Below are 8,965 nucleotides of genomic sequence, written 5' to 3'. Positions count from 1 at the left end.
TTAATTTTATTTTTTTGATGTGGACCTTTTTTTTTTTTGGCTGCATTGGGTCCTCATTGCTGCATATGGGCTTTCTGTAGTTGTGGCGAGCGGGGGCTACTCTTCATTGTGGTGCACGGGTTCTAGGTGCATGGGCTTCAGTAGTTGCAGAACACAGCTTCAGTAGTTGTAGCACACAGGCCCTAGAGTGTGTGGGCTTCTGTAGTTGTGGTGTGTGGGCTCAGTAGTTGTGGCAGATGGGCTCTAGAGTGCAGGCTCAGTAGTTTAGTTGCTCCACGGCATGTGGGATCTTCCCACACCAGGGATCAAACCCATGTCCCCTGCATTGGCAGGCAGATTCTTAACAACTGAGCCACCAGGGAATTCCCTAGAATTTCTTTTCCACTGGTCTGTATGTCTATCTTTATGCCAGTACCACACTGTTTTGGTTACAGTAGTTTTGAAGTAAGTTTTGAAATAAGGAAGTGTGAATCCTCCAACTTTGTTCTTTTACAAAATGCTTTGGCTATTTGGGGTCCCTTGAGATTCCATATGAGTTTTAGGATTTTTTTTTTTTAATTTCTGCAAAAAAATCATTAGGATTTTGATAGGAATTGCATTGAATCTATAGGATGCTTTGAGTAGCATTGACATCTTAACAATATTGTCTTCCAGTCCATGAACACAGAATGTCTTTCCATATTTATGTCTTCTTTAACTTCTTTTAGAAGTGTTTTGTAATTTTCGGTCTGTAAGTTTTTACCCACTTTGGTTAAGTTAATTTCTAAATATTTTTTTCAGATTGTTCATTGTTACTGTATGCAACTGATTTTTATGTGTTGATTTCGTATCCTATAACTTTTCTGAATTTGCTTATTAGCACTAATAGGTTTCGGGGTTTGTTTATTTGGTGTGGAATCTTTAGCATTTTCTATGTATAAGATATGGACAAAGATAATTTTACTTGTTCCTTTCCAATTTGGATGCCTTTTATTTCTTTCTCTTGTCTAATTGCTCTGGCCAGAACTTCCAGTACTATGTTGAAAAGAAGTAGCAAAAGCAGGCATCCTTGTCTTACTCCTGATCTTAGGGGGAAAGCTTTAGGTCTTTCATCATTGAGTTTGATGTTCACTGTGGATTTTTTCATATATAGCCTTTATCATGTTGGGGAAGTTCCCTTCTATCCTAGTTTGTTGAGTGTTTTTATCATGAAAGGGTGTTGGACTTTGTCAAAAGGTTTTCTGCATCAATTGAAATGATCATGTGTGTGGGGTTTTTTTCCTGTTCATTCTGTTAATGTGATACATTGGTTGATTTTCATATGTTGAATCATCCTTGCATTCTGGGAATAAATTCCATTTGGTCATGGTGTAATCCTTTTAATATGCAGCCGAATTTGGTTGGCTAGTATTTCATTGTAGATTTTTGCATCAATATTCATAAGAGCTAAATGGTCGTAAGGTATTTTTAAAGGTATATTAACTCACCCAGCTCCCCTGGTTAAGATAGTGGGGCTACATGGAACTGAACATGATACAATTTTAAGAGGGGGAAGAAACAGAAGAGAGAGTTCCTGTGCTTGGAACTTTGGAGCTGGGCCTTGCACACTTCCTGCAGAACTGGAAGAGAAGTGGAGTCACTGTGGTTTAAATAGTGATGGGAGTATGGGGAATTATTTTTCTTTAAACATTTTTGATAAAGGAATTATTGTTAAAGTGTGATTATGTAGAAAAATGACTGTTTGGATGTAAATACACCTGCAAGTATGTACAAGTGGAGAACATGATGGTTAACATATTTTTTCAAATACTCCAGAAAAAAGGGGAGATGAGGATAATGAAATTTCAGAAGTTGTTGATGGTAGTTGAAGCTGGGTGGGTGCTACATTATGCTCTTGACTTTTGGGTCTATTTTGAAATTTTTAAGATAAAAAATTTCAAGTGTTTTAATGTTGTAATGATATTACCTTCATAAAACATGAGAAGACGAAAAAAAAAAAGTCATTTACCTGTCTCTGAATAGCTATCATCTGAGTGCCACTTGACTTCTGGGTGGCTGTCCCTGCTAGTGGACATGAATTCTGACCTCCTGCTTCGACCTACTTCTTGTTTTAAATGAATCCATTGGTTGCTCTCATGTGCCTGCTTTATCTTATTTAATCCTTACAAAAGCCTAATGGCCTAGCTATTATCCCCATTTTTCAGATGAGGAAATTGAGGAACAGAGAATGATATGGCCATGGGTTTGAACCCCTGAGCTCTGGGAGATCGGGAGGGGAATCTACACTCTCACTCATCATCATCACCCCACTGCCACCTAAACTGTTCTTCATGTCTTACTCCACCTCTGGGTCCTCCTGGATCCCCAGCCAACATGGCATTTCCAGATGAATTTCCAAGGCTGTGTTAAACATAGCTCCCCCATGTGGCCTCCCCATCTTTCCAGGCTCTCATCCAACTACCACTGTGAAAAATCTGTGTTATTTCTGGGCCTCTAGGATCAGAACCCTTTCCTGTGTTGGGAGAATTCCCCCATCATGTGAGTTTTGATGGAAGATGGGCCAACCTCCCAGTTTTGAAGCTCAAACAAGGGGCCAATCCTCACCTCCCAGGCTCCATGCAGCTGGGATCTGGGCATCTGGGCTGAAATGTTTGAGATTTCACCAACAAACAACTCTTCTCACCACCCCTTTCCCATATACACACTTTAAATAATGCCCACACCTACATAAAATACATATCAACCCTGCCCAATGAAGGCAATCCAAGTCTCATATGGTTGCCACATCCCAGTCCAGGAACTATGGGTGATATGTGATTTTCTCAGTCAGACCTGGATAATAGCCCCTCAAGGGAGAGTAACCATTGCCTAAAAGAAGAGTTTAATCATCCCAAAGTCTCCAAAATATAATTGTATAGATGAAGTTGTAGTTCAGGAGATAGAAATCACTCTAGATGTTTCAAACAGATAGGGATTTAATACAGGGAATCAGTTGCTTGCCAAATCATGGAAAGGACTTTAAGATTTGAAGTCGGTGGGGCTATGACTAGGCCTCAGAGTCCTGCCATAGCAGCTGTAATCCAGAGATCAAGAAGCTGCATGAAACCATTGCCAAGGTCACAGCTGCCACACCCATGAAACTGGGTGAAAGTGAGTGGGATATGGAATTGGGCCATTGCAAAAGTTCACATCTGCCAGAACCTACACATCAGTGCCATCTCTGCCAAGAGAATGGCACCCTCCTCCCTTCTGCCTTCCATATCTCATGCAATCACATCTTATTGGCAGAACCCAAGTCAATCAATCCAGACTCCTAAGGGCAAAAGTCTCTGGGAGATGTAGTTTTTAACCTTCCCACCCTTCACAAGGAGTAGAAGAATAAATGTAGAAATGGATGGTGAGTAAAGATAAACAATGTCTAGCACTGCAAGAGAATTCTTGCAACAAAAGTACTCTTTGGATATTTTTTTTCAGGGTATTATGGCAAACAGTGCCATCTAGCATCTTTATTCAAATGGCAATCAGCACTTGGACAGAAATCGCAGTTCAACAGCAGAAACTTTCTCTTACGAGTGCTAAGCCACGGCCCCTCCCTACGGCCATCTGCCACAGCAATTATCACCATCTGCTCTCCAGCTTCACGGCCCCTGCCCTGCCTGCCCTGGCTGAGCCAGAACTCCAGACCCATCACAGGAGGGGGCGGGAGGGCCACAGGAGCTCAGCCTTTGCCCTCCAAAGGTGGACCACGGCCTCCTGGCTAAGCAGGCACAGCATCCTCCCTAGTGCTCTCTGAAGTCTCAGCCTCTGGCAGCATCAGATCTGAGCCAAGCTGAACCTCCTGAGGAGGGTGGGGATGGGGGCATCTGGGGGAGTCAGGGAAGGAGGGCCAGGGCTGGGGGAAGGTGCCTTCTAGCTACTGGCCCCCACCTAGTGCAGAGGCCCAGGAGCCTGACTCTCCTGATCTTGCCCCAGCATCCCCTCCCCAGGGGGTCAGTATATCTTCTGCCGACTGGGTAGAATGGCTTCTTTGATGAAGGAGAAGACAACCAGGATTCCTAAGCATTTGCCCCACTTGCCTTTGGTGAAGTAATTGGAGACCACATCGTCTCCTGGCTGCATGGTGGAGGGCAGGACGTTCTCCCCAGCCGACAGTGACACAAAGAATGCAGATGGGATTATCCACAGGCAGAAAGTGAAATAAGCCAGGACCTCTGAGAAAAGATAATATTCCTCTGCAAAAAATTGAAACTCTAGGTAATGATTCACCACCACTAACCCATACAACAGGATGAAGTTAAGCGAGGTCAGCATGACTAAGGGGAAGGTCTGGAGGAGACCAAAGTAGATAAGGTTGGTGCAGAGACCCATGCCAATCATGCAGGTGGGGAAGCACTCAAAAATGTAGAGGCCAATCGATACAGCTGTGGAGAATCAGGTCATGTATTTTATGATCCTACGAGTGGCCACTGTGTATTCTTCTATCAATTCTGCCAGGTAGTAGAGTCCGGCTATAATGGCCAGCATGATGAAGGCCACCTGGATGAAGAGCAACAGCCAGCTCAGCAGGTACATGAGCCACATGATGCCCATGCCCTGCCTGCCCCCTGACCGCTGGGATAGGCCTGCACACTTGCTATTTGGATTTTTGACATGATGCTGTTAGCAAGTCCACACATCCTCTTCCCAAAAATCATTTATCAAAGCTGGAGAAAACTGTCAGAACTGTCAAACAACTATTTCAGTGCTTGGAAATTCACCAAGTGCACACATCAAACTGAGAAAATTTTATCAATGAAAACTACTGAAATTCAATTACAAACAGCAAGAGCATGGACGTTCTTTCTTGGGGAAGCTGCTGTCACCTCCCATCATCATAGTTCAATAAATGTGGAGGCAGGGGCTTCTCTGGTGGTGCAGTGGTTAAGAATCTGCCTGCCAGTGCAGGGGACACTGGTTTGAGCCCTGGTCCGGGAAGATCCCATATGCCGCGGAGCAACTAAGCCCATGGGCCACAACTACTGAAGCCCGTGCATCTAGAGCCCGTGCTCCACAACAAGAGAAGCCACTGCAATGAGAAGACTGCACACCACAACAAAGAGTAGCCCCTGCTCGAAACAACTAGAGAAAGCCCACGCACAACAACGAAGACCCAATGCAGCCAAAAATAAATAAATTTATTTTTTAAAATGTGGAGGCAGGGCAAGAAAACTATCACCTTTGATTCCACTGCTAGAGAGATCTCACTTGATCTGGAGTTATTTCAGTTAAAGTAGATCTCATTAGCAAGTGATCAGGGAAGACCTGAAGCTCTGCTAACAGTTCAGGACCGTTTTGAGCAAGCAATGGACCAGAAGGAAAGCTGAGAATTTACTAGGGAGCTCCAGGAGGTGAGACAGCAATGGGAACTTGATAACTCAACATATCCCAGAGTGTGTGCACATGTATGAGAAAGACTACAGCAGACTGAAGACATTTGCACATCTCCAGCCATCACAGTATGCCTTTTTATGGAGTGAAGATGCAAGAGATTTCAGTGGAATGTGAAAGCCAAGGTACACTTGAAAGTCACTTGAGCTTAGAAGGTGCTCCTCTGCCCACACACAGACCCATCAGCAGAAGGTGGAAACCTCATTAGCTCTGAGAACAATCTGATTAACCTTTACCTGAATGCTAAGCTATGCAGTCACCAGGACAAAACCTGGGAAAGAGGGCTTAAACACAAAAATAAGAACAAACAACTGAGCAGATACATCAGCAACCATACACTGTTGGGGAGACAGAGTACACAAACAAAACAACAACAATAATGCATGAGAGAAGGGAATTGGAATCCAGAGTTGCTACAATACATTATATTTTCAATAAAACATCATAAGACAGGCAAAGGCACAACGAAGTGTGGCCCATACTCAGAAAAAAGGGAGTCAATAGCTATTGGCTCTGGTTATCCCCAGATATTGGATATAGCAGACAAAGCCTTCAAAACAGCTATTGTAAATAAATTCAAATAGCTAAAGGAACCCATATTTAAATAACTAGAGCAATGCATTACAGCAATCACTCAACAACTAGAGACTCTCAATAAAGGTGTTGTTATACAAAAGAACCAAATGGAAATTCTTGAATGGAAAATTACAATAACTGAAATGAAACTTTTACTAAAGGGGCTCAGAAGCAGAATTAAGATGCCTAAAAGAGAAATAGCAAGCATAATAGATCAATAAAAATTGTCTAATCTGAAAACAAAGATAAAAAAAGATTGAAGAAAGTTAAAGACAGCCACAGGTATCTGTGAGACAACATCAGGTGTACCAACATAATTGTAATGGGAGTCTCAGAGGAGAGGAGAAAGGGAAAGGGACAGATAAATATTTGAAGATATAATGGGCCAAATTTCAAAAATTTGATGAAAAACTTTAACCTACAGATCCAAGAAGGATAAACACAAAGAGATCCACACCATGCACTTCATAGCCAAACAGCTGAAAGCCAAATACAAAATGAAAATCTTGAAAGCAAGAGGAAAATGACATACACTTGAATGAGAAAATGACTTCTCATCAAAAACAATGGAAAACATAAAAGTGTAGAATGACATATTTAAAGTGCCAAAGGAAAGATTGCCAAACAAGAATTCTATATCCAGCAAAACTGTCCTTTAAAAATGAGGATGGGAAAAGCTTTTTCCAGATAAATAAAGACCAAGAGGAGCTAGCATATTGGCCTAACAAGAAATACAGAAAAAGTCCTTCAGACTGAAAGAAAATGATACCAGATAGTAACTTGAAATACACAGGAAGAAAGGAAGGAATACATAAGTAAATATCAAAGGCTCTATATGTATTTTTTCTCATTTCTTCTCTTAATTAAAATGCATAACACTTTAAAGCTATATTATTGGATTTATAATATATATAAATGCAATAAATGTCACAATAATATTGTAAAGGCCAGGGAAAGAAATGATAAATTTGAGCAGATGTTCTCTATTTGGCCAAATTTCAGTTAGTATTATTCTAAAGTAAACTGTGATAAGGTAAGATGCATATTGTAATCCCTAGAGCAATCATTAATAAAATAACTAAAAAAATAGTTAAAATGTCAATAGAGGAATAAATAGTGCTCTCTAAAGTTTCATTTAGAACAAAAGAAGATAGTAAAGGAGGAATGGAAGAAGAAAAGAGATATGAGACATATAGAAAAAAGGTAGCAAAAAAAAGGTAGAAAAAGGTAGCATATCAATAATTACATTAAATATGAGTGTGTTAAACATCCAACTTAAAAGGCACAGATAGTGAGACTGGATGAAGAATCAAGATATAACTTTGTTTTCTACAATAGACACATCTTAGATTCAAACAAATTTGTGTGGAAAACATATAGTAGGCATATAATAACCACAAGTGAACCGGAAGGCCTATATTCTAGTTTGTCTTGAAATCAGACAAAGTAGACTTTGAGGAAACAAATAATACTAGAGACAAAGAGAGGCAATTCATTATCAATACACAAGGAACATATAAAAATTTAAAAATACACACACCTAATAACAGAGTCCCCATTTACATGAATCAAATCTCGACAGAACTGAAAGGAGAAATACACAATTCAAAAATAATAGTTGGAAATTTCAGTACTCTACTCTCAGCAATTGAAAGAACAACCAGGCAGCAAATCAGAAAGGATGAAGAAGACTTTAACAACACTATCAACCAACTTGACTTAAGTAGCATTTACAGAACATACACCAATGACTGCTGAATACATATTCTTTTCAAGAATTCATGGAACATTCTCCAGCATAGATCATATGTTGAGACACAAAACAAGCCTCACTAAGTTGAAAAAGATAAAGATTATGCAAAGTATGTTCTCTGAACACAATGGAATTAAAATGGAGACCAATAACTGAAAGAATCTGGGAAAACTTCAAGTATTTGTAAATTAAACTTCTAAATAATTCATGGCCCCCAAAAAGATAGCAGAAGATTAAAATTTAAAGATTTAACTCAATTAAAACAGAAACACAACAAATCAAAATATAGGGGATTCAGTGAAAGCAGTGCTTAAAGGGGAATTTACTGCCTTAAGTCAAAAAAGAAAGAAGGTATCTCAACCCAACAACTCAAGCATTCACCATAGGAAACTAGAAAAAATGAGCAAACAATTATAAAGCAAATAGAAGGAAAGAAATGATAAATATTAAAAGCAGAAATCAATGACACAGAAAAAAATTAATAGAGATAATCAAGGAAACCAAATTTGATGCTAGGAAAAGGCCAACAAAATTGACAAAACTTAGTTATATTAACCAAAAAAATAAGAGACAAGACACAAATTACCAAAACCAGAAATGAAAGAGTGGACTTCACAACTGACCTTACAGAAATCAAAACAATTATGAGAGAATATTCTGAACTAATTATAGCAACAAATAGACAACTTTGTTAAAATAGACAAGTTCCTAGAAAGATGCAAATAACCAAAATTGAGTCAAGAAGAAATAGAATATCTGAAAAACCTAAATGTCCATTGACAGAAGAATGGATAAAGAAAATGTGGTACATATATACAATGCAATACTACTCAGCTATTAAAAAAAATGAAATAATGCCATTTGCAGCAACATGGATGGAACTAGAGATTATCATACTAAGTGAAGTAAGTCACAAAGAGAGAGATAAATACCATATGATATCACTTATATGTGGAATCTAAAATATGACACAAATGAACCTACCTACGAAACAGAAACAGACCCACAGACATAGAGAACAGACCTGTGGTTGCCAACGGCAGTGGGGAGGGATGGAGTGGGAGGTTGGGGTTAGTAGATGCAAACCGTTATATATAGGATGGACAAACAACAAGGTCCTACTGTATAGCACAGGGAACTATATTCAATATCCTGTGATAAACCATAATGGAAAAGAATATGGAAAAGAATATACATGTATGTGTATATATATATATATATATATATATA

The 8,965-nt window shown here is 39.5% G+C and overlaps 1 pseudogene; it reads right to left on the bottom strand.

Annotated features, from left to right (window-relative positions):
* Positions 1-3,969: 3,969 nt before the first annotated feature.
* Positions 3,970-4,560, bottom strand: LOC132426740 (protein TEX261 pseudogene; annotated as a pseudogene).
* Between the last annotated feature and the right edge of the window lie 4,405 nt (positions 4,561-8,965).

Source organism: Delphinus delphis, chromosome 6 (assembly GCF_949987515.2).
Source record: "Delphinus delphis chromosome 6, mDelDel1.2, whole genome shotgun sequence".
NCBI classification, from domain to species: Eukaryota; Metazoa; Chordata; class Mammalia; order Artiodactyla; family Delphinidae; genus Delphinus; species Delphinus delphis.
This window is presented reverse-complemented; position numbering and strand designations above follow the sequence as displayed.